Genomic DNA, 26,875 nt, shown 5'->3' with positions numbered 1-26,875 from the left:
TTGTGTTTGATTACAATAATGGATGTGTATTCTACAAAAACTAGTTTCGGTTGTTTATACAGATTTTTTTAATTCATTGACACGATTTTTATGAATTTGAAGTCATTTAATGTTAAACGTTATCATTAACTTTTAAAATTGAAACTGCAAATTTATTTTAATTGGATTTTTTTTTAATACGAAATAACAATTCATTTTAAAGAATTTATCACCATTGGTCATTTGAAAGTCTTGCAATTTTAAACTGATTGACTAATGGCGTTGTGACATCCATCGGCAAATATTACACGCATATTTCAGATGATAACGTGTAAATGTGATATGAATATTCCAGCAGTTGAACTAGAACTGTAATATGCTCTAGTTCACGGATTAATAGACCACTCAGTCACATCATTTTGACTCCTAGTCGACCAGTCACAATTTTGGTTTCTCCCTAATGCAACACGTACTTTGCAGATAAAGTGTAAATTCACATTTTAAAGTCTTTTGTTTGACGCAGTTGATGATCAAACCATCCATTATCCCTGCTTGTTTCCAGCTAAATTACACGAAATTTAAACCCCCAAAAATAATCGGTTTTTATCTAGTATGCTCGAGACAAAAGAGAAATATGCAAGTGAGAGGTTTTAAATTAGCTAGCTATAAAACCAGGTTCAATCCACACATAAAAAAATGCCTATCTACCAAGTCAGAAATATGACAGTTGTTATCCATTTGATGTGTTTGAGCTTTTGAATTTGCCATTTGAATAATGACTTTCCGTTTTGAATTTTCCTCGGATTTCCAATATTTTTGTGATTTTACTTTTTTATACAGATATAACTTATAACACTATTATATATGACGAGGAAGGATATTTTATGACTTTTCTGCATCTAGAAGTTCTACAACGTCGAACTGAAGTTTCCATTCTGACAGGAAAATGAAGACTCTCCGACCCTTAGAAAATTTTACGAAGAACTGTTAACTCTTCAATATCCACAATCAATTAAAATTTAGACTGCGTCAGATGAGAAAATAATAGACCTTATTCAAATAAGTATCAATACATTTGTTAACTTATTTCAGGTTGGAAAAAAATCTCTTACAACTTTTAGCTATGATCATGAAAACACGAATTTTATAATTGTTTTATTTAATTGACCTGTGTACTTTATTGTTGGACCACGTGTTATCATGAATGAAAAGTTTTATTGAGTAATGCAATTGCTCGAGGAATAATACGTGATGTGCAGTTAGCCAATCAGAATAACGTATTATAATGAAACATACATCTAATGTAATTATTAGTGCATACAGTTTATTACCCACCTATGGTGTATCTGTTAAGTTGTATTCTATTGCTGTTCTGCATCTAGAAGTTCTTCAACGACGAACTAAGGTGTTTACCCAGACAGGTAGACGAAGACCCTCCAACCCTTAGAAGATTTGGCTTACGAAATTGTTTTAACTGTTCAATATCCTTAATTGATTATGATAATATTTTTAAAGATGCGGTCGCCAGAATTCATTTTCATGTAATATTGCTGTTTTGGATTTAAAAAATTCCGCCTATTAGGTATTTTAAAATAAACGACTAGATTTGTTACCTTTAAAATAAGGTCTATGAGAGATGCACTTTTATTAGTGCATATAATTTATTACCCCCACCTATGGTGTATCTGTTAAGACAAATTTGTATGAATGCAAAATGCTGAGTAGTAGTGACACAAATATTCTAACGATTTTTATCAAATCATTTACAAAATTCTTTAACGTTTAGCCATTGTTATTAAACATTTCCTACCAGTTTTCACAAATATCGTATTTTCCCAGATAATGAGATATACCCGACTTTGTAACTCGACACAATATACAGTACAAAAGACAAGCTTTCAATATTTACCATTGTAGAAAACCTCGGCTACCCTCGGCTGTCATCATTATTGTGTTTTTGTTAGATATGAATATAGATGGCGAATTTGAGACGATAATTGTCACTCATTATCGTATGAGAGTGGTACAAAACATTTAAATTCTTTTTTTTTTCTTTTTCTAGCTATTAAAACTTTTTTTCTTTTTCTTGCTATTAAAGTGATTGTCGATTTCATATTAAAAGGAAAAATTGGTATGTTCACTATAGATCTCGTCTTGTATAGAAATTGGTTTGAATTAAAGAGCATTTCTACACTCACTTGCGTTGAACAGCTAATGTAGAGTGGGGGTTTTACATGCGCACCACCTTAATTTACAACTGTATCCTTGATTTTGTTCCTCCACCCTTAGGTTTCCCCCTTCATTTTTCTCTCTCCATCCTTGCATTTACTTCTCTATCCATCGTCTCTTCTACATATTCCTTAGTTTTGTTCCTATACACCATAAGTTTATACTTTCATTTTCTGTTTTTCCCTCTCCTCTTCATGATTGATTTTTCTACTCTACCCTAAACTTTTCTCCACTTCTTTTGATTTAAGCTCATACCCCTAGTTTTCTCCCAATAATTGATTTATTCTGCACCTCATTATCGTATACGAGTGGTACAAAACATTTTTTTTTCTTCTTCTTTTCTAGCTATTAAAGGGACTGTAGACTTATATTAAAAGGAAAAATTGCTATGTTCACTATAGATCTCCTCTTGTATAGAAATTGCTATGCTCACTATAGATCTCCTCTTGAATAGAATGTGGTTTGAATTAAAGAGCATTTCTACACTCACTTCCACGCACACCGCCTTGAATTGACACTTGACGGACACAGTAGCCTTAATTAGTATCCCAAACCTAGATATATCTCCCTCCCTTTTCCCGTGATATTTTTCCTTCGCCTTTTGGTTTGGATAATATAAAAGCTAATTAAATGATTTTAAGCAAACTTCAAAATAAAATGTGTTTATGTCCTTAACTTTCAATTTAGCGTTTACAAGTTTGATACAAAACTTTTACAACTATAAGGTTTGGAGAACTCTGATTTTTTTGTTGCCGTCATCTGCTTGATATCATATTTTTTTGTTTTCAAATTGAAGATCACAATATTCTCTTTTTTTTTTGGTTGAAAAACATACCCCTCCTCCTTGAAGTTAAATGATCGTAACCTTACCAATTCAAACTATACGAATGCAGATACACAAATGTGTGATACTGAGAAATTTAGTTATGATTGGAAGAATTTTGAAAATGATACTACCCTGAAACAAAAACTGAGAAAATTGGCCTAATATTTTAAGACTGATGATTTTTTTGACATGTTCAATGCGCCAACAGATAAAATTGTACCGATTAAAGGGAGGCAAATCAAATTTAAAACGCATATAAAATCGCTTCAGTTATACCAGAATAATGTATTGTTCATTTCAATTTAAATGCACTCACCTACATATTTACTACATACAGATTAGAAAACATTCATAGTTTTATAAAAAACAATTAAAATTTTAATGGTAAAAATTACATGTAGAATGTTTTTTTTTGTCTGTGATAATTTGCCAATTACAGAAAACCAAACACCTTTATTTGTTGAATCGTCATTGAAGTAAATGATTGATATTTCAATATGCGCACCCAGAGAAAAGCTAGACTTTGCACATCTTCCATTTGCTGCTAGTTAATATACAAATCTTTTCTATATTCTTCTTTAATTTGCTCCGCCGACGAGTAAGAGAGTTACAATAGGTCTGATGTTTAACAGATTTCTAGTATATATAGTACCGTAACCATTGCCATAATTCTTCTGATTTAGAAAAGCGCTTAGGATGCACGAAATCATAAATTGTTTTTATGTAACTTGACACCTACGGGTGCGGGAATTCTCGCTGCATTGAAGACCCATTGGTTGCCTTCGGCTGTTGTTTGCTCTATGGTCGGGTGGTTGTCGCTTTGACATATTCACCATTTCCTTTCTCAATTTTATGCTTTACTGTATCAAAATACACTGTTATAGATATACTTCCTATAAGATTTGAGTTTCAGTTGAGAATGTCTTTCTCTATCATATTCGTATTCGCCTTCATTCTTCAAAACCTGCACAAATCTTAAAAGTGTAAAAAAGTGCTACATTTTCAGTTCCAGTCAAATTTTACCCAACAAAGTGCAAATGTATATAAATTGACAATGCTTTGAAATAAAGTTAAGATTGGATGTCTTTTTTTTAAACGTCCTGTTGCAAATTACAAATGTAGATACATGAAAAATCCCTAAGAATAAGAGAAATGGATCATCTACCATTGCGCATGAAATTAGTCAGATCTGCGTTGGATACAATAATTCACCTTTATAAATACATGTACATAGAAAAACAACAAAATATCGGAAGAGCTATATTTATCTGTGCTCATATTATCTGGAACAAACAACACATGATATCGGCGCATTTTCACGGTAAGGTGGGCATGGTAACGTTCCACACTTAGCGACAACTGCATCATCAACATTTTCCCGTTCTGACTAGTACCGCCACCCTCTCTATATTGCGCCTGGTGATCAACACATATGTATTCAGACGCAGCTTCGTGAATGTCCCTTCCTGCTGCTAATCGTCCATAATATTCTAAGTGCCAATCTCCATAACACTTTGTTTTTCCTGGAATCATGACAACCGATGTTTTACCAGTTGCCCTACACACTGCGCATGGTGGGTCGTTTTGGTAAAGATTATTCCCAAAGTAGTTGTCCTGGTATTCCCCGCCGTACATTGTCGATACTTCAGATGGAAATTGAACCTTATCTCCATGAATGAAATCAGGATCGTGTGGTAAACAGATAGTGTTTGCAGGCGCTCCTTTATGAGTGTAATATCCCCCGCCGATAATTCCTACAATGTACACAAAACAAAGAATTAAAAATCTATGTAGTATCACAAGTTCTGGGTCAGTGGAGGTGTACAATAATATCGCATCAGGATTTATCCTGGCAAATTATACATATCTATATAGAATCAAAGAATATTGTGTTCATTTTCAAGGTTAGTACAGTTATAGATTTATACGGTATGTATTGAAAAGTCACTGAAGAATATTAGGAAAGAAAGATAACTCTAATGTTAATATGTTTAATTGCACTTGACGACAAAATTTTATACCAAATTAGTCCAGGGTATTTTTACAGATGCCAATGGAAAATCAACACAACATAGCTTTATTATACATCAAAACGTAACTTATCTTCCCTACTCATCCTGTATGATGCCCTTATAAGTCTCGTAGCTACCTTTTACGTTGGGTTTGGGTTTTTTTCAGTGGTGTAGAACCCACATTTTATTCGCCATGGCTACGAACTTTGAAGCTTTGGAACCACAAAACCATTTCAACTGTTGTCAATTCCAAGACTTCTAGTTTTTCAGTATCAGAAATATTTGGAAATATAGGATTATTTATTTCGATGTTGATAATTTTTTTTATATGTAATATCTTTTTATTATTTTGACAGGGACACAATGGTTTTACAAGTTCGACAAATTTAAACCAAAAATCTGTTTAGCCAACTATATTTTTGCTTGATGTACTGTTTTAACATCTGTGTGCTTTGTGGTAATTTAATGTAATTCATTATTTAACGCCCCTTTCTGCATATTTGGGGGAAGCTGGAGATAATCGCCCACTATCGGCAGAAAAAAAGTACCCATTCCTAGTCAACTAAGATTGTAGTCAAATGTACTTGCCATGTCGATGTAATAACTCACAACTCCAGTGTTGATAGGCTAGTGTAAACAAGGCCGTTAGTTCTCTCGTTTGAATTGTTTTACATTTTCATTTAGGGCATTTTATAGCTGACTATGCGGTATGGGCTTTGCTCATTTTTGAAGGCCGTACGGTGATCTATACTAGTAGTTGTTAATGTCTGTGTCATTTTGGTCTCTCTTGTGGAGAGTTGCCTCATTGGCTACATGTATCATACCATATCTTCTTTTTTTATAGTGATATATTATTTACCGAAGTCATAACAACTATAGGCATACAACATATAAACTACACACAAAGTATACATAGATAGCAGAAGATAATGTGTGAAACATATTACATCATGATAGATCTTAATTTGTGTGCACGAAATATAAATTTACTCAAATTACATAATTCTCTGAGATAACTTAGAACTCATTATTTGTATATTTTTATACATAGAAGGTTTTCAATAATATGGTCTTATGAAATATGATCTAAGACCGTGATAAGTAAGACATTTAAAAATCAAATGCATCTCATCTTCAATGTCATTTTTACAAAAACTACATAGTCTATAACTTCTTGGAATTGCAGAATAGCGACCACATTCTATAGCTGAAGTATTACTACTAAGTATTATTTTGGTAATACTTGTCTTATAAATAACTGGTATTAGTTAACATATAATATAAATAATTTTGTAACCAAAAGTTTTGAAAAATATATATATAACTTGTACATTTAACTAAATTATTGATTTGGCTGTCAATTAATAATACTACATTGGACGGTCCAACAAATCATACCATCCAGTCTCGGAAACCTTTACTAGTTCTTTAAATAAATAAATTAGAACAATATTAAATGAATTTGTATTGTCTTTTTAATTATTTATCTTTCGGTAATTACTCGGTACATGTGTTATGTGTATACAAAACGTCTGCTGATTATACAAATGGGAGAAACTATTGAATAATATAGTTATCTTCTTGAAGATATAGGTCATGTCATAAATATTTACCTGTGTATACTAACTCGGTTCCATTAATTGGACAGTCTTTTCTTCCCCATCGTGTGTATGCAGACCCTAAAGAAGAACAACAAAAACGTTAGAAGTATAGTTATGAATACTGTACATGCATATTCGCAAGTAGTAAAAGAAAGTGAAAATCGGAAAAGTAATGTTTTTTTTTTTTTATTTCTAAAATATTTCCGATTGAATTTTTTTTCAAAAGAGGTTAACTTTGAATTTCTTCAAAAAGGGGGAGACATGTGAATTTTGATAGATAATTGTCTTATTGGCAATCATATATCATCTCCTTATTTTTGTTTACGGAATGACTGTGATCTTTTTTTTTTTTGTCTTATATGACGAAATAACATCAAAAATGTGTTGCACTGTTAATAACCCGCGTTACATGTTATTTCAAATTGCGAACCAATTATTTTTTTTTTGTTATTTCGAATAGACAGAAAAAATAAAACAGGTCTGGAGTTCCTTATAATTCAATTCTGAATTCTATTTTAGACCGGGATAAATCATGAAAAAACTTTGACGACGTCACGGTCACAAATTTATATTTGTATATCTTTAAATCGTCAAATTTTATATTTCAGGTTCCGTACATTTGTTTTTTTTTTGATTTCCATACATATGATATGCATTTCCGTTTTATTGATATAAAAATATACTACACGGTCATGGACTTTGTTTTTATGGTAAACATTGTATATCATTCAAATGCGTATCATTTTTTTATCAGATATAACAACGAAATATTCAAACTCATAGGCCGAAAATAAAATGACAATGCCATGGCTAAAGAGAAAAGGACCAGCAGACACACAGCAGTACACAAAACATCAGATAGAAAAGTAAAAACTGAGCAGCACCAACCCCAACAAAAACCAGAGGGTGATCTGGCTCAATATCTTTAATTGTTTTTACATAGGCGGTAATGGTAACGTTTTTTCCTGTAGCTCAGTCCATATCGTAAACTTGGATATGTATGATAGCTCGTTTCGAAGCTGTGACATTTTCACATATGTGGTTAAATTTTCGGGGTACGAAGTGAGATTACTTTTTCCGTAAATTAGCAAACCCCGAACATCCTTTTGTGATGCGGCTCCTTGTGGTAAAATATCCCCTTTTTAACACAATAAGTTCTTTGAAAATTTAATACTTTGAACACATTCAATAGCTCCATAGTTTTTACACATTTATTCTATGTTCCTCTACTTTCCTAATCACCACAAATAATTAAGTTCAGTCATTTGTTAAAAATAGAAACATGTCCGATATCACTACACAGAGATTTTTCTTTACACGTGACTTTTGAGTTCCTCATTTCGAGGCGCATTAGGGATGTTGTCCCATCTAAGGAACTTTGAAGGGTAGGCAGATCATGCTCAACATGAAACACCATATTTATATCCTTCAGAGCGGTGTTCATGCATGTTAAAATAATACCACAATACGTCGAAATAAAGGTAACGTCACCACGTTGTGAGCGATAATTGGAGTTTTTCACTACCACCTATAGGAAACGGATTAGTTGAAAAACGAGGTCAGTGCCCATATGAATTATAACTATTGGACGTTATATTCCGTTTTGGATAAATCGGCACAATTCACACATCAAAACCTCCTAGAAAAAATGTCTTTTAAATTCTATAGTCAATGGTGCTGAAAACCCTGACGATCGGAACACTTTGCAGTCAAATTCTTGCGTTCTGCACCCGTTATAGATAAGATTCTAGTTCAGTTGAAGCGAAATTTTCATGTACTAGTATGATAGAGATAAATCGCGATCAAGAGTCAAAATCATTTAATAAAATATGTATAAAGGAATATGGAACAAAAATACCACTCCTGAAGACAATTTACGCCTCAAACATCAACGTCTTTTATAGATCAATGCCCACTCCATCGGATTAGAAATCATATATCAACGAACGATTGTATCCCTTTACCTATAATAAATATGCTAAATTAGTATACAAAAAGTCATGCGTATATATTAGATGCTCTTCTTTGGACTCATCCTGTCTAGCAGTAACAACTGTACATTCTTATGTCTGCATATTCATGCCAATGTAATAAAACTTACCGGTAAGTTTTGAATTTTCTAACAGTGATGTCTTTTGCGTCAATGTTGAAACCTCTGCTCTGAGCTTGTGACGAAGTCAATAATGATTAAATATATTTTATTACGTAATTACAAAGTCAAGAAAGATTCTAAAGTTCAATTGTTCGAATGTTCACAAACTGTCTTTAAAGTTAAATTGTTCGAATGTTCAATATCTCACACGGGCACGTGATCGTATAGTGGTATAACTGTTCGTTCATGTTAGAGTACTTCGGATATTAAGCGCATGAGTTCCAGCCTACCCGCGAGGGGTGAGACCTTGGCGGAATCTCCGGTACCAATCTCTTGTACCAAGCTGTCCTCCTCGTCCAAGTCCAAAGCTGGATCTTATATAGTCTAGTGTCCATAAACATCGGCCCATAGCTGATGGCCAGTTACGTATTAGTCTGGATGTTGAATAATTCTTGTCTGTGGTTAATTGTCAAACTGCAATTAACCCCTGAAGGATACATGTTATTTCACAGTATACATGGTCATTTATTGGCTGCAGGTTATATGTCTATAATATTTGAACAGATCGTTATTAAGTGTCCAAAGCGTACATGATTGTCATTGAATTGTTTAATTCCTTTTTTAATAAATTTCCTAATTAATACTCCTTGATAATTAATGATATGAAACACAATTGTGTTACATTTTCCTTTCCTCCTAAATAAAACGAAAGTTCAATAAAATACGGTAGTTTTTCTTCCTGTAGGTTATTGTGATAGTTCATTGCAAAGTTTCCGGTAACCATCACCACACATCTTAAGTTTATAATAAGTTCATTACATTCACCAAGTCCAATAGCTGGATATATTTACACATAGTTCATTTGAATCACCAGTTAAACAGTTCGATATACATAGTTCATGTTTTATTTCCGTCACCATCAAAGTATAAAGTTCACTCAACTGCTGGAAAGGGCGCACATCTTTGTACAAATGTCGTCATCATCATCTCCATTACGTAGTATTTGACGCATCTAGCTGGTTGGTTCGTCCTTCTTAAGAGGCTGTTAACATCGGCAATCGATTAAGTTTTGTCCATGACCAATGGTGCGGAGGAAGACATCTCTCTGTTATCAGTAACATCTATTCCAACCAATTGCGAAGACACCATTTGTTTTTACCCAATTGTTCGTGGCATTAGAACCAGAACTCACAACATTCTTTTTGGCTAACCAAGATATATTCTTAATTAATTAACAGTACAAAAATATGGCTATTCCAATGAAGATCGCACCTAAACCCCACTGATAAATTTATCTCAATTTGGACGAACTAAAACTTTTTTTACTTCCACTTATTTCTTTTTTTTATTATTATTTATCATCTATCAGATTATTGATAGTTTGTTAACTCGCCTTGAGTTCGCATGATTGTCCAAGCCTAGCAATATTTTGTACAATTTCTACATATAAATCAATATCTTCTTTTTTTTTATCGAATTATCTGTTAGAACAAAAACTAAATAAAAGGGGGAATCTGTCGTATACAACTTCTACAAGTTTACAAATCCTACATAATATTTACATTAGACGTAAAAAAAATCATTAAAAATTTACAATAAACAAAAATCAATTCGATCATTTTATATAACCCCTACACCTACATGATACTAATAAAAAAAATTACTAAAATTATATGTGTTACTTTGTTACCAATTGTAATAGTTTTTACTTATTTAAATTTAGTTCCTCATTAATTAATCTTAAGGCTAAACATAAAATACAGACCACATATGATCACATATTTATTCTCATCACTCTTAAAAATAAAATTAAGATTCCATTGATAAAAATTATAACTATATCTTGCGCAATTGGTTACTGACTATATTCCATATTTGACAACAACAACAACTTGTTGCGAAAAAAAAAATGTTGTTCTCTGTAATGTATTACATTTTTCTAAAATAAGTATATAGTTTCCTTTTTCTATTTCCTTTCTTTTTTCATATATCTATTTTTCATTTGTTTTAAAATTTCAAACCTACTGCCTATCCCTTTTATACATTTACATACGACTTAGTGTTAGGGTATATGTTGAGATCTGAATTTAAAAATAGTATATACATTTAAAACTTAACTACCCTCTTAAAAACGAAAACAATTAAACAAAAATATATGACTACTTATAAACAAAACACATCGTTAAGATTCTTTTTTCAACTCCTTAATTAATTATTTCGTTATTCTTATTTCATGATTATAATCCTCATCATTGTTTACTTTTCAATTTCAATTTAACTTGAATGCTAGTTTTCCTTTTATATCAATTATCTATTTCACTTAAATTTTGTCATTAAGTTCTGAAGTTCATATGTCTCTTATTTTTTCTTTACAAATATCAGTCTACTACAAAAATACTAGTAAATCCCTAAGGGCAAACATATCAATGTGCTATTTTCTGAAGATACGTCTCTTTTCCTATTAACAATATGTAAATATGGCGTAATCTAACACCATAAAAAAAAAACTTGCACCATTTAATTACTAACATCACTTATGTTTATAATCAACCGAAGAAGGAGTTGGAATCTAAAATTATAGACTATTTGTTTTCTCTAAACAAATGTGCGTACACACTACCCAACTGCGCAAACCAATATAATCAATGGCAATAACACGCAAACAATGTATCCTCAATGTACCCTTAACTTCATCTACCAAAGGTTCTAATTCAACCTTCATTTACACCGGTGCTCTACTAATTTTACGTAAAACATATGTTTTCTAGAATAATTGAGTGTATCTTCAAAAAAAAAACCATAATATGACCAAAAACCGCCATTAAATACGGAACAAAAAATGCTAATGTATCAGACATTTTATCTTTTTACATATTTACTTTAAACGAAAAACTAGCTTCTCTAAACTTCACCAAAAAAAAAAACCGGTTTATTTTTTTAAGAATCATATGTGTAATCTATCCTATCTCTTAAACAACACGTACCTCATAAAAAATAACACAAAAAAATAACCTTTCATTCTGAAAAAAAAATGTGTATAATATTCATAATTTTTAAATTGACCTATAATTCCTTTAAACACCCAATAAAAAGGTTTATTTGAACCACATCTCGTGTACAAACATCAGATTTTCAGCCTTTTTAAAATACGGCCTCTATCCCTTTAAAATTAAAAACTTTACTTAATATTTGTGCCATCCCTTGAAAAGCCATTTCTACTTGTTGTACTGACATAGAAATATCTTGATTTTCCATTAAGAAAAATGAAAGTAACTGAGTTCTTACCTTTTATATTCCTTCGCGTTATTTTAGACAATCCAAGTCGATCGTGGTCAAACGGCATCAAAACGTGACTTATATGACGAAGTCAATAATGATTAAATATATTTTATTACGTAATTACAAAGTCAAGAAAGATTCTAAAGTTCAATTGTTCGAATGTTCACAAACTGTCTTTAAAGTTAAATTGTTCGAATGTTCAATATCTCACACGGGCACGTGATCGTATAGTGGTATAACTGTTCGTTCATGTTAGAGTACTTCGGATATTAAGCGCATGAGTTCCAGCCTACCCGCGAGGGGTGAGACCTTGGCGGAATCTCCGGTACCAATCTCTTGTACCAAGCTGTCCTCCTCGTCCAAGTCCAAAGCTGGATCTTATATAGTCTAGGGTCCATAAACATCGGCCCATAGCTGATGGCCGGTTACGTATTAGTCTGGATGTTGAATAATTCTTGTCTGTGGTTAATTGTCAAACTGCAATTAACCCCTGAAGGATACATGTTATTTCACAGTATACATGGTCATTTATTGGCTGCAGGTTATATGTCTATAATATTTGAACAGATCGTTATTAAGTGTCCAAAGCGTACATGATTGTCATTGAATTGTTTAATTCCTTTTTTAATAAATTTCCTAATTAATACTCCTTGATAATTAATGATATGAAACACAATTGTGTTACAAGCTTTTGCAGTTCTAACGTCATGTGTTGCAAGGTTGAAGCAATATCCGGATCGTTTAAAAGAAGGCGTGTTTTAACCGCTACTATCCCGTTTAGAAAACATGTCCAAACAATCCACTGACATAATTGTTTACAATCAAACATCATTGTATTATAAATTCCAAAGATAGCATACCAGACACGTAGTTGAAACTGATAACAGCTTATCGAAACAAAGGTGACCATGTTGGTGAAAATCGTAACTATGTTTACTTCTGGATGTCTTCTCGGTTTGTCCATCTTTGAGTTGTTGTCCCAATGCATATACCCATCACATAGGTGTACGTTTTCAATAGGACGTCTGATCAGAATTGGACGTTCAATAAGATACCTAGAGTAAGTGATATGCCATAGTCTTTGTATGTGAAGAACCCTTGCAACAACTCTTTGAGGGGCCTGCAGGTTGACCGTTGGAACGCCAAAATTCTGTTTTATCCAAATACTCGTACTTTCTCTAGTAGCAGTCCAAATTTCGCGACCTCCTGCTCAGACCTGAACGTCCTCTATTATAGAACAGGACACTTCTATTATTCGTTCTTATTGTTAGTTTATCATCGTCCTAACAGGCATTCTATAGTTGCCACATAATTTTGTTCAACCAACTATCAACCAAACAATTTGTTAAAGGTCACAGTTCTTTTTGTAAAAGACATCATCTGTCAAGATTGCAGGTCGGATTCGTCCATTGAGGCACACATGTACATGTACTTTATCTTCTTTCCAGACAACACAATGAAAAACTTTTTCTTAATATTGATAACCATCACATTTACTGGCTTGGTTATAAATTTGTATAGTATCGAAAGAAAGATATAACAATTACTTTCTGCAGAGCTTAGAGATCATGCAACACTTTTTGCTGAGAATGTGGTGCGAGACAATACAATCACCAATCTAATTAAAATATTGATTACGTTATACAACATTCTAATTAAAATATTGATCAATATTTTAATTATAATTAGATTGTACAATCACTTGTCTCTTTACCATAAGAATGTGGTCTGAGACAATACAATCACTTGTCTCCTCACCCTTAAAATGTGATGTGAGACTTTAAATACGGATTTTTTGTGTTATTAAAATTTGCTGTTACAAAATATTAGAAATTATTATAAATTAAGGAATGTATCTCCCTCATGCAAAGCTCTGATTCCTTTTACGAATTTGGTTATACTTTTTGGACCTTTTGGATTATAGCTCTTCAACTTTTATATATGCTTTGGATTTCAAATATTTTGGCCACGAGCATCACTGAAGAGACATGAATTGTCGAAATGCGCATCTGGCGCAACAAAATTGGTACCGTTGATTTTATTTAACATTATGTATCGCCTAACTCTTAAAATGTGGTGTGAGGTAATAAAATTACTTGTCGCTTTACTCTTAGAATCTGGTGTAAGACTGTAATGTTACATATTATTGTATATTTTGTAATTCTGGAAATGTTGTCTTTTTCCGTAATCGGACTTACTGTTATCATAACACCGGTTTACGTTTGGCAAAGAGCTCAGTGCTATATTATTTTGTATTTGGAAACTTTGGAACACAATGGAGTAAGTTAAATTTATCATTGTATGTTAGTTTATAAGGGAATAAGCTTTTTAATTGTTTTCTTGATGATTATTATGTGTATTTTTTACACAACACACATTCTTGTCGTCCGATAACGGGACAATGTATTTTTTGTGTCGGCAAACTTGTTTTTGACTTTTTTTATGTACGAACGTCTACTAAATAATTATTGCCTCATTGCATAAAGTCCCAGGGTCGCGATCAACCCTATTTGTTTATTTTTTGAATTTTGGTAGACGACACACGCTTGTTTATTTTGAAACTACAGTCCCGCATAATACAACATGTCAAAATTAGTGCGCATCGTTGGGATATAAACTACAGTACTTCACATGCTACACATGTGTAACCTCTTGTTTGAAATTTGTTCGTGTAACTTTTAGAGACCTTTATTACACTGTTTTAAGTCAATATATTATAGTTGTTTTTCATACTATAGTGCTGAACAGTGAAACATGTACTAACACACTATGACTTTATGTATTAATCTTTTGGTATTGTAAACCCATTATTCCACATACTTTTAAGGTTATTATTTTAATAAGGGCATTATTGTTATACTAAATTATGTAGTCTTCATTCATGTACTCTTTTTGATAATGAATATGTAAAATAATCTTGAAATAAGGATCTGATTGTTTTTATTATAAAACTTATGATTGTCATTTGTACTTTCAGATCTAACCACATCATCATGTTCTCAAACATTTTGAATAAACGGTTAAACTGCTGCATCGCCTTTTCCTTATAAGGCCAGGGCAGTACAAAGACCATCAAATTACTCGTCTTAATGTTGTTCGTGTTGCTAAGTTTGTAGTTTACTATGTTGTGTTTGTGAACTGCTATTTGTCTATTTGCTTTTTTGTTTATTTTGTTTCATATGATGTTGTCTTTTAGTTATTTCGGCTTACAGTTTTGAAAGTCCCAAGTTTTGCCTTTATTGTTTACTAATCAATCGAAAATCCTGATTTCCTCAAAACTATTTATTAATTCTAACAAAATACACAAAATATTTAAAACATATATTTTTTTGACTCATTAAGCTTTGCCATACATGAGCAGGCTAAACATATTACGTTTACTTTGAACAAACAACACGAGACATTGGTGCCAAATCATAATTAGGTGGACACGGTAATGACCCACATTTAGCCCAAACCTTATGGAAAAGTTTTCCATTATTATCAAAGGCACCACCTTCGATACATTGTGCCTGGTGATCAACGCATACAAATTCAGATGCAGCCACATGGCTATCGGCTCCTGATGCCAATCTTCCATAGAATTCTCGGTTCCAGTCTCCATAACATTTTGTTTTGCCGGGAATCATTACCACAGACGACTTGGTAACTGCTCTTCAAACTGCACAAGGTACATCATTGTTATATAAATTATGACCGGAGTAATTGTCTTGGTATTCACTCCCGTATAATGTTGCACTTCCACCGGGTGTATCCCCCTGAATAAAGTCTGGGTCGTGAGGTAAACAAACGTAGTTAACAGCTGATCCAGTATGATCAAACAAGTCTCCACCTGTAACTCCTGTAAAAACACAAACAGATTCACACATGTCTTTGTAAATATAAAGTGTAAAAATGGGACGAAAACTTTTAACTTTGTTCGATAATATAGGTCGTATAACCTCAATATGTTTGCACACTTTCTGTAAAGTTCCAAAGTTCTGAAGAAAAAAAAAAACATATTAAAAACATCTTTTACAAATTATGCTCACAAAAAGAAGATTTTGTCTGAGGACACGAATTCCCATGCTTAAGCTTGGGAATTTTCTAAATTTCAAGGGGCATAACTATAGAACGGTATATGTATCATAAACCGCATTTGAACTATGGGATGTAGTTCTAAGAATTGTGTATGACTTTCATAAAACTTGGACAAAACAAACGTAAGCTTGAGGAAACGAAAAAATTGCAATTTTTCAAGGTATAAAAGTAAAATCCCAAAAATACTTAAATAAACTCATCATAACTCCGAGGAAAATTCATAGCGAAAAGTTTCTAATTTTATGGCAAAATTAAAAGATAAAACACATGACAATAGTATATTCCTGACTTGGTACAGACATTTTGTAATGTAGAAAATGGTGGACTGAACCTGATTTTAAAGATAGCTAAACCTCTCACTTGTATGACAGTCGCATATATTATATCATTATATACGATAAGGTACATTACACTATAACGGTTCACACACGGGATTGAACTTCAAGGACCTACTACTGTTTAAATGTATCCGTAAATATATAAATGTCTTTTAATGATATAACATCAACTGGTGACGTATACGTAGTAGGTTATATAAATGCAGTTTAAATAATGGGGATGATACCAGCTGATTTTCAATCATATCACATTTATTTATTTTTTATGACACAAGAAGGTATAACGAATATTATTCTCATGGATCCGAAATCCGTAAAGGATTTTCAATTCAGACGGTATTTTAACCCGATCTAAACATACACATAAATTGAAATAGAAAACGATATCATGCAATTGACCTCTGCTATGCCTATTTGAGTTTATGGTATATGTTATTATATGTATTTGGTTTTGATGTTATATTTGTTATTCTCATCGGAGTTTGTCTAATGCTTAGTTCTTTTTTGTGTGTGTTACATTTTAATGTTGTGTCGTTGTTCTCCTCTTATATTTCATGCGTTTCCCTCAGTTTTGGTTTGTTACCCCAATTTTGTTTTTTGTCCATAGATTTTCGAGTTTTGAACAGCGGTATACTACTGTTGCCTTTATTAAACAAATAAGTTAATTATCGTTTTTACCTATATGAAAATATATTTTTGTGAATCGAATCAGTCAACGAAATGGTTCACCTTTGTTTTACTTTCAATGTTCCTGCTCTTTTCATGGCTTACACTCTCTAGGTTATGTGATAAATTGAAGGCCACCTGAATACGAATTAAATGAGGTCAATTTATTCACTTGCAAGCAAATAATTCATAAGCGATGTTAAGACAGGGCTATGAATCAATCAAATTAAGGTCATCACTCAAGAAATTGAAAAAGTGTGTCAGAAATCATATCAGATATTCTTCCTCAGTCATAATAACCTTCCATCATTACCGAACTGAACAAAGAAATAACACGACTGGTGCCGTATACCGGTGCATGAAATGCTTACTCTTCCGGAGCACCTGAATTCACTCCCGGTTTTTAGTGGAGTTCGTGTTGTTTCTTATTTCTTATTTATAACTGTTGATGTAAATGTCCTTTGGGGTTTTTTTTGAGTCTTTGTTTACTCCTTGGTTTTGATTGTTATTGTCTTTTTGCTCTTTTTAACCAGATTGAACCAAATTAGCTGCTAAACCGAATTATAATTTCATTAATTCACTTTCATTAATGATAGAATAAAACTTAATCATATTCAAATTTGTGACATGTCAAGAGCTAATGCCCCTTTCAGATAATGAATATTTAATTAAAGAATCAAGTGTATAGCAAAACATAACAAACAAACAATTTATGTGGAAATTTCACTTGGAATGACGAGAAATGATATCATTACATAACTGCCGACGAGATTGATTTGAGTGACAAGTCTGTGTACCGTTGATGGCAATGGATGCTCAATTTCCTCCAGTTTGAATACTAAAGAGAACGAGGACCATGATCCCCAAATACGTCGGTTCTAATTCTAATCACCAACTGGTTTCTTTTCGTGGATGAAGTGTACATTTGTTCATCAAACACTATTTGATGGGAATGAAATATGCCGTCCTCACATTTTCTTTTTTTTTTAACGGTTTTGAAAAATAACAGGTTAAACCCACCATTTTTCCTTAAATCTCAAATTTCAGGTTCCGGAGTTTTTTTGTTATTTGCTATTGATATAAAAAGTCATGGACCTTGTTTTTATGGTATATATCATTTACATTGTTATAAGATATGACAAAAGAATATTCAAACTCATAGGCCGAAAATAAAATGACAACACCATGGCTAAAGAGAAAAGAACCAGCAGACGAACAGCAGTTCACAAAACACACGACACGAATCTCAACAAAAACCAGAGGGGGATCTAAGGAGCTCCGGAAGGGTAGGCAGATCCTGCTCAACATGAAACACCGCTTTGCATTTATATGCTATAAAGTGACCATTAAAGACTAAATTACTGTTTTTATCCTCCTCCAATATACCCTTATATCACAGTGGCAGTCAAAATTTCTCGACCTTTGTCGTAAATATTGTACTAAAAGCATGGACATCTCTATGTGATCCGTGTACACTCATAGGTCCTTTAAACAAACTTATTAGTAAAGGTTAGCTTACCCAAGGTTAATTGAATTAGAAAAAAATGATACTGCTTTCATTTGCACTTATATCGATTTTGTCAATACCAAATAAATACATAACTAAACTAAATTTGTATTTTTTCAAATATTTTTTTCTTGTTCTTTTAAAGTATAAATACACTTTCAATATGTACATTACTTTGACGTTTTTTTTTATTGCCCATCGATGTATTTATATACTTAGTTGGAATTATTGTACATGTATAAACTACTATCTATTAACGTTGTTCAGATTTCTTCCAGAAAATCTTTTGTACCAACAACTAGAATTTCAAAAGTCAAGCTAAACAATCCTTGCAGTATAGCACTGCGTATCAAGATCTATAGATTTACAAAGCATACAGTTTAAATTGACAATATGAAGTCATGATTAGATATTAATCAGGAAATGTTCATTAAAAGATACGATTCTTATAAAAAAAATATTCAAAGCATGTTATCTTGTGAAAATAGTCATTTTAGTCGTTTTAAACATGTGTCAATTTTGCACAACAGTGACGGAATTTGATGCAACTGTCATACAAGTGAGAGGTTTAGTGCTATAAACCAGGTTCAACCCACCCTTTTCTACATTTGAAAATGCCTGTACCAAGTCAGGAATATGACAGTTGTTGTCCATTCGTTTGAAGTGTTTTATCATTTGATTAGGGACATTCCGTTTTTGAATTTTCATCGGAGTTTTGTATTTTTGTGATTTTACTTTTTTATATGGATTTCTTGTTGAATCCATCTGATGAGTTAAACCTTTTTCAACTGATTTTTGGCTTGTTTTTATATGTTGTACTGTTACACCAATGTCCACGCCTAGACTAATTTGTGTAACCCCTCCACATTCTGTATGTATGTACCTGTCCCAAGTCAGGAGCCTGGAATTCAGAGGTTGTCGTTTGTTGATGTGTTAAATATTTGTTTTTCGTTCATTTGTTTTCGTACATAAATTATGCCGTTAGTTTTCTCGTTTGAATTGTTTTACATTTGTCTTTTCAGGGAGTTTATAGTTGACTGTGGGGTATGCGATTTGTTCATTGTTGAAGACCGTACGGAGACGTATAGTTGTTAATGTCTGTGTCATTTGGTCTCTTGTGGAGAGTTTTCTCATTGGCAATCATACCACCTTTTCCTTTTTTTTTTATATAATTAATCCTTTTTATCTGTGGCATGGTTTTAAGATTTTCTGAATATCCCGTAATTCATAGTATTGTGTCGGTTTTTTTTTTTCGTGTTGCTTAGTCTGTTGTTTTCTATGTTGTATGTTTTCTGTTGTTATTTAATTTGTCATTACTCGTTGTATGGTTTGCCTCTGCGTCATCAGTCTCTCTTTTGTACATAAATCAACTACTAACGTGATGTTCTCTAAAGTATAAAAAATATCTGACAGAATACACAAAAATATCAAAGACATTTATCATTTATCATGCATATAATACAAATATTGGTATCACTTGGAACAAACAACACATGACATCGGTGCCATATCATAATAAGGTGGACACGGCAATGACCCGCATTTAGCCCCGACCTTATAGAAAAGTTTTCCATCAAGATTAGCACCACCGCCTTCTATATATTGCGCCTGGTGATCAACACATACAAATTCAGATGCAGCTTTATGGTTATCGTATCCAGCTGCCAATCGTCCATAAAATTCTCGGTTCCAGTCTCCATAACAATTGATTTTGCCGGGAATCATAACCACAGATGACTTGGTAATTGTTCTGCAAACTGCACAAGGTACATCATTGTTATATAAATTATGACCGAAGTAATTGTCTTGGTATTCACTCCCGTATAACGTTGCACTTCCACCAGGTGTATCCTAAAGTTAGAGAACATAAACGGAAAATTCAGCAATTTTTCTATCTGTAAAGGGGCATAACTCTTGGACGGTTTAAGTGACACCACCAAAATTCAAACTAAGTCTGTGTTTTATGGTAATAAGCAATGTGATTAAGTTTCATAACATTTGGTTGAGGCAAACTAAAGATAGAGAACAGAAACCAACTTTGGGACGTACTGAAGGACGGACAAGGGTAAACCTTAATGCCCCCTCCGCCACTGCAGGGGCATAAAAATGTGTAAATATAACAATTGATTAAATTAGGCAAAATTCAATGAATGGTCATTGCACATGGTTGTCATAAAGGTTTGAGAATCAAAACAGTATATAATAGTTAGGACCAGCAAATTGTCCTCAAGGCCACAAGGAAAATATGTTTTGAGAACCATAAAAAAAATCGATTATTCTGCCGTATACAAATAATAATCAGTTAGGTTTTTAAAAATAATAATAATAGACAAGCTGTCCTTTTCCACCATATACAATAGAAACATTGACAAATTCTTGCACAATTTAATGTAGATCGTTGGTATATTTTTCCTCAGATAGAACATGTAGAATTTGTATGCCCCCAACGTAGCAAAGGGGGCATTAAGTTGTACCCTTGTCCGTAAGTACGTCCGTTCCAGAGTTATACCATTATATAAATTGAAAAAAGTGCTGACTTTTTTGTTTCCGTTCTCTAACTTAAGTTCATGAAGTTTGCCACAACCAAATGTTTTGAAACTTATACACAATGCTTATTTCCATAAAATTCAGAACAGTTAGAATATTATTGGTTTAACATGTACTGTCAATAAGTTATGCCCCTTATAAATTGGAAAAAATGCTGAATTTTCCGTTTCCGTTCTCTCTTTTTCGTCTGTCTGACATAGTTCATCTTACACTGACCTCATTTTCTTAGAACATTGATAATGTTAAGTTAGTATGATACTTGTATTAAAATCTTTACATAACACTTACAGAGTTTCAAAAGTAATTCAATGATAAATAAAACCAACCAGACATTTCAGGGTGAACCTTCTTGCTTAACAGATCTTAGTCTAGGTTTAAAGTTTTTAAAGCATTAATCTGTTTCAAAAACCAACAATGAGTTGCATTAAATTGTTCCTGTAACTTTTTTATGGCCATTTTGAAAGACAAAGTATCCTGAGCTATTTTTTTTAAAATGTTCATTAAGATTTGTTTTTCTAGATAATCATGTTATGCTCATTAATGAAGGATATACGGTGACCTGTGGTTGTTTATTTCTATGTCTTTGCTCTCTGGTGGAGAGTTAATTGTCTCATTGACAATTACAACACATCGTCTTATTTTTATACATAGACTTACTAGTAATTAATTTTGGATTCAACATTATTCTTTTTCACTGACAGCATCAGTCTTAGATACTACAACGGGTTATGCGTATTACCAATTTTTTTTTAAACTTCTGAGAAATCTTACATATTAGATTGAAGGGAGGGGGTACATATGATGCCCTCAACTTTAGAAGTTGTGTTATGCTTAAATTCTTAGAATACTTAGTTCACAAGTAAACTAAATGAGATACCACGTTTTTTTTCAACAAATTTTATAATTTTGAAAAAAAAAAAAAAAAAATCGAAAAAAGGGGGGTGGACCATGATGATTTTTCATTTTGTACAAGTCTATCTTCATTTACTATATATTTTTGTTTAAAATTAACAAATGCGTGTCAGAATTGCACATATAAATGGAATATTTTAGCTTTTTAAGTTACTAAATGTTTGATTATTCATCTGATTGTTAATCTGAATTTTGGTGAAAATTGACAATTTTTGACTAAAATTTTTTTTTTAAAGAAAAAAAAAACGCACGACTTTCTTTTTATTTTATGAATATATAGAATGTGGTCTTTCAAAATTTGTCAATGACATTTCATGGTATTGTTGGTCTTGGGAGATAAACAGATTTAAAATTTAGGAGTTTTTGAAATTTTTCATTTTCGAAATTTAACACATTTTTAAATGGTTGCTATGGAAACAAACTATTTAGTAAATCCACAATTTTAATGTTTTTGTATAGTTTGGGGTTTTGTTTGTCAATACTGTAAATATACATATTGTTTGTATTGATTAACAATATTTCTATGGGACTTTAAATTCCGTTATTTTTTATTTTCAAAAAGGGTCTTTTTCACATATTCAAGCAAAATGTTGATTTGATGGTTACCATGGCAACGGGCATAATACAGGGAAAATAAAGACAGAATTTTACTCATCTACCAAAGTTCTTATGATATAGGGCAAAAAAAATTACTTCTGTGACATGTCATGAATCACCTTCTGCATGATTTTTACAAAGACAGGTACTTAAATAACAATTCATTTTAAAGAATTTATCACCATTGGTCATTCGAAAGTCTTGCAATTTTTTAACTGATTGATTAATCATGGTGTTGTGACATCCATCGGCAAATATTACACGCATATTTCAGATGATAACGTGTAAATGTGATATGAATATTCCAGCAGTTGAACTAGAACTGTAATATGCTCTAGTTCACGGATTAATAGTCCACTCAGTCACATCATTTTGACTCCTAGTCGACCAGTCACAATTTTGGTTTCTCCCGAATGCAACACGTACTTTGCAGATAAAGTGTAAATTCACATTTTAAAGTCTTTTGTTTGACACAGTTGATGATCAAACCATCCATTATCCCTGCTTGTTTCCAGCTAAATTACACGAAATTTAAACCCCCCAAAATAATCGGTTTTTATCTATGCTCGAGACAATAGAGAAATATACAAGTGAGAGGTTTTACATAACCTATCTACCAAGTCAGAGGTTTTACATAACCTATCTACCAAGTCAGAAATATGACAGTTGTTATCCATTTGATGTGTTTGAGCTTTTGAATTTGCCATTTGAATAATGACTTTCCGTTTTGAATTTTCCTCGGATTTCCAATATTTTTGTGATTTTACTTTTTTATACAGATATAACTTATAACACTATTATATATGACGAGGAAGGATATTTTATTACTTTTCTGCATCTAGAAGTTCTACAACGTCGAACTGAAGTTTCCATTCTGACAGGAAAATGAAGACTCTCCGATCCTTAGAAAATGTTACGAAGAACTGTTAACTCTTCAATATCCACAATCAATTAAAATTTAGACTGCGTCAGATGAGAAAATAATAGACCTTAGGGACGACATCAAAAGATCAATGTAAGATAAAAAAAAAAAAAACTTAACTCAAATAGTTTGGGGTGTGGGGTTGAACTGCTGCAAGATGTGGTTATCCGACATTGATTTTTACATATGGGTCAATCAATTTTTTCCAAATTAAGTAAAGAGGGGGGAAACGGGGGGGGAGGGGGGAGGGGGGTTAGTGAAAAAACTATGTGATTTAAGTTTTTTATCCTTCATTGAACTTTTGATGTCGTCCCTTATTCAAATAAGTATCAATACATTTGTTAACTTATTTCAGGTTGGAAAAAAATCTCTTACAATTTTAAGCTATGATCATGAAAACACGAATTTTATAATTGTTTTATTTAATTGACCTGTGCACTTTATTGTGGGACCACGTGTTATCATGAATGAAAAGTTTTATTGAGTAATGCAATTGCTTGAGGAATAATACGTGATGTGCAGTTAGCCAATCAGAATAACGTATTATACTAAAACATAAATCTAATGTAATTATAAGTGCATACAGTTTATTACCCACCTATGGTGTATCTGTTAAGTTGTATTTTATTGCTGTTCTGCATCTAGAAGTTCTTCAACGACGAACTAAGGTGTTTACCCAGACAGGTAGACAAAGACTCTCCAACCCTTAGAAGATTTGACTTACGAAATTGTGTTAAGTGTTCAATATCCTTAATTGATTATGATAATATATGATTAAAGATGCGTTCGCCAGAATTCATTTTCATGTAATATTGCTGTTTTGGATTTCAAAAATTCCGCCTATTAGGTATTTAAAATTAACGACCAGATTTGGTACCTTTAAAATAACGTCTATGAGAGATGCACTTTTATCAGTGCATATAATTTATTACCCCCACCTATGGTGTATCTTTTAAAGACAAATTTGTATGAATACAAACTGCTGAGTAGTAGTGACACAAATATTCTAACGATTTTTATCAAATCATTTACAAAATTCTTTAACATTTAGGCATTGTTATTAAACATTTCCTACCAGTTTTCACAAATATCGTATTTTCCCAGATAATGAGATATACCCGACTTTGTAACTCGACACAATATACAGTACAATATTTACCATTGTAGAAAGCCTCGGCTACCCTCGGCTGTCATCATTATTGTGTTTTTGTTAGATATGAATATAGATGGCGAATTTGAGACGATAATTGTCACTCATTATCGTATGAGAGTGGTACAAAACATTTAAATTTTTTTCTTCTTCTAGCTATTAAACTTTTTTTTCTTTTTCTAGCTATTAAAGTGATTGTAGACTTCATATTAAAAGGAAAAATTGGTATGTTCACTATAGATCTCGTATAGAAATTGGTATGAATTAAAGAGCATTTCTACACTCACTTGCATTCAGCTAATGTAGAGTGGGGGTTTTACATGCGCACCACCTTAATTTATAACTGTATCCTTGATTTTGTTCTTCCACCATTAGGTTTCCCCCTTCATTTTTCTCTCTCCATCCTTGCATTTATTTCTCTATCCATCGTCTCTTCTACATATTCCTTAGTTTTGTTCCTATACACCATGAGGTTATACTGTCATTTTCTGTTTTTCCCTCTCCTCTTCATGATTGATTTTTCTACTCTACCCTAAACTTTTCTCCACTTTTTTTAATTTAAGCCCATACCCCTAGTTTTCTCCCAATCCTTGATTTATTCTGCACCTCATTATCGTATACGAGTGGTACAAAACATTTAAATTCTTTTTTCTTCTTTTCTAGCTATTAAAGGGACTGTAGACTTTATATTAAAAGGAAAAATTGCTATGTTCACTATAGATCTCTTTTTGAATAAAAATGGGTTTGAATTAAAGAGCATTTCTACACTCACTTCCACGCACACAGCCTTGACTTGTCTCTTGACGGACACAGTATCCTTAATTTGTATCCCAAACCTAGATATATCTCCCTCCCTTTTCCCACGATATTTTTCCTTCGCCTTTTGGTTTGGATAATATAAAAGTTAATTAAATGATTTTGAGCAAACTTCAAAATAATATGTGTGTATGTCCTTAACTTTCAATTTAGCGTTTACAAGTTTGATACAAAACTTTTACAACTATAAGGTTTGGAGAACTCTGATTTTTTTTGTTGCCGTCATCTGCTTGATATCATATTTTTTGTTTTCAAATTGAAGATCCCAATATTCTTTTTTTTCGGTTGAAAAACATACCCCTCCTCCTTGAAGTTAAATGATTGTAACTTTACCAATTCAAACTATACGAATGCAGATACACAAATGTGTGATACTGAAAAATTTAGTTAAGATTGGAAGAATTTTGAAAATGATACCACCCTGAAACAAAAACTGAGAAAATTGGCCTAATATTTTAAGACTGATGATTTTTTGACATGTTCAATGCGCCAACAGATAAAATTGTACCGATTAAAGGGAGGCAAATCAAATTTAAAACACATATAAAATCGCTTCAGTTCTATACCAGAATAATGTATTGTTCATTTCAATTTAAATGCACTCACCTACATATTTACTACAATATATAGATTTGAAAACATTGATATGTATTATATTTTTTTTTAAATTTTAATGGTAAAAATTACATGTAGAATGTTTATTCGTCTGTGATAATTTGCCAATTACAGAAAAACCAAACACCTTTATTTGTTGAATCGTCATTAAAGTAAACGATTGATATTTCAATATGCAATGCACCCAGAGAAAAGCTAGACTTTGCACATCTTCCATCTGCTTCTAGTTAATATACAAATCTTTTCTATATTCTTCTTTTGCTCCGCCGACGAGTAAGAGAGTTACAATAGGTCTGACGTTTAACAGATTTCTAGTATATATAGTACCGTAACCCTTGCCACATTCTGATTTAGGAAAGCGCTTAAATAAAGGATGCACGAAATCATAGTGTTTTTATGTAACTTGAGACCAGATTTAACAAATACATGCTTTATTGTATCAAAATACACTGTTATAGATATACTTCCTATAATATTTGAGTTCAATTGAGAATATCTTCCTCTGTCATTTTCGCCTTCATTCTTCAAAACCTGCATAAATCTTAAAAGTGTAAAAAAGTGCTACATTTTCAGTGCCAGACAAATTTTACCCAACAAACTGCAAATGTATATAAATTTACAATGCTTTGAAATAAAGTTAAGATTGGATGTCTTTTTATAAACGCCCTTTCTTCTTTTGCTCCGCCGACGAGTAAGAGAGTTACAAT

The 26,875-nt window shown here is 32.3% G+C and overlaps 2 long non-coding RNA genes across 2 annotated transcripts; both read right to left on the bottom strand.

The window, feature by feature from the left end:
• Nucleotides 1–3,299: 3,299 nt before the first annotated feature.
• LOC143059579 (uncharacterized) lies at nt 3,300–26,651 on the bottom strand. Its single transcript, XR_012973520.1, has 2 exons — nt 26,579–26,651; nt 3,300–3,769 (listed from the first exon to the last, which is right to left on the bottom strand). It is a non-coding gene; the product is annotated as an uncharacterized LOC143059579 (long non-coding RNA).
• On the bottom strand, nt 4,282–8,818 carry LOC143059578 (uncharacterized). The gene is made up of 3 exons (XR_012973519.1): nt 8,749–8,818; nt 6,660–6,725; nt 4,282–4,788 (listed from the first exon to the last, which is right to left on the bottom strand). It is a non-coding gene; the product is annotated as an uncharacterized LOC143059578 (long non-coding RNA).
• Nucleotides 26,652–26,875: the final 224 nt, after the last annotated feature.

This window comes from Mytilus galloprovincialis, chromosome 14 (assembly GCF_965363235.1).
Source record: "Mytilus galloprovincialis chromosome 14, xbMytGall1.hap1.1, whole genome shotgun sequence".
Taxonomy (NCBI): domain Eukaryota; kingdom Metazoa; phylum Mollusca; class Bivalvia; order Mytilida; family Mytilidae; genus Mytilus; species Mytilus galloprovincialis.
The sequence above is the reverse complement of the archived record's forward strand: the minus strand, read 5'-3'. Positions and strand labels throughout refer to the sequence as shown.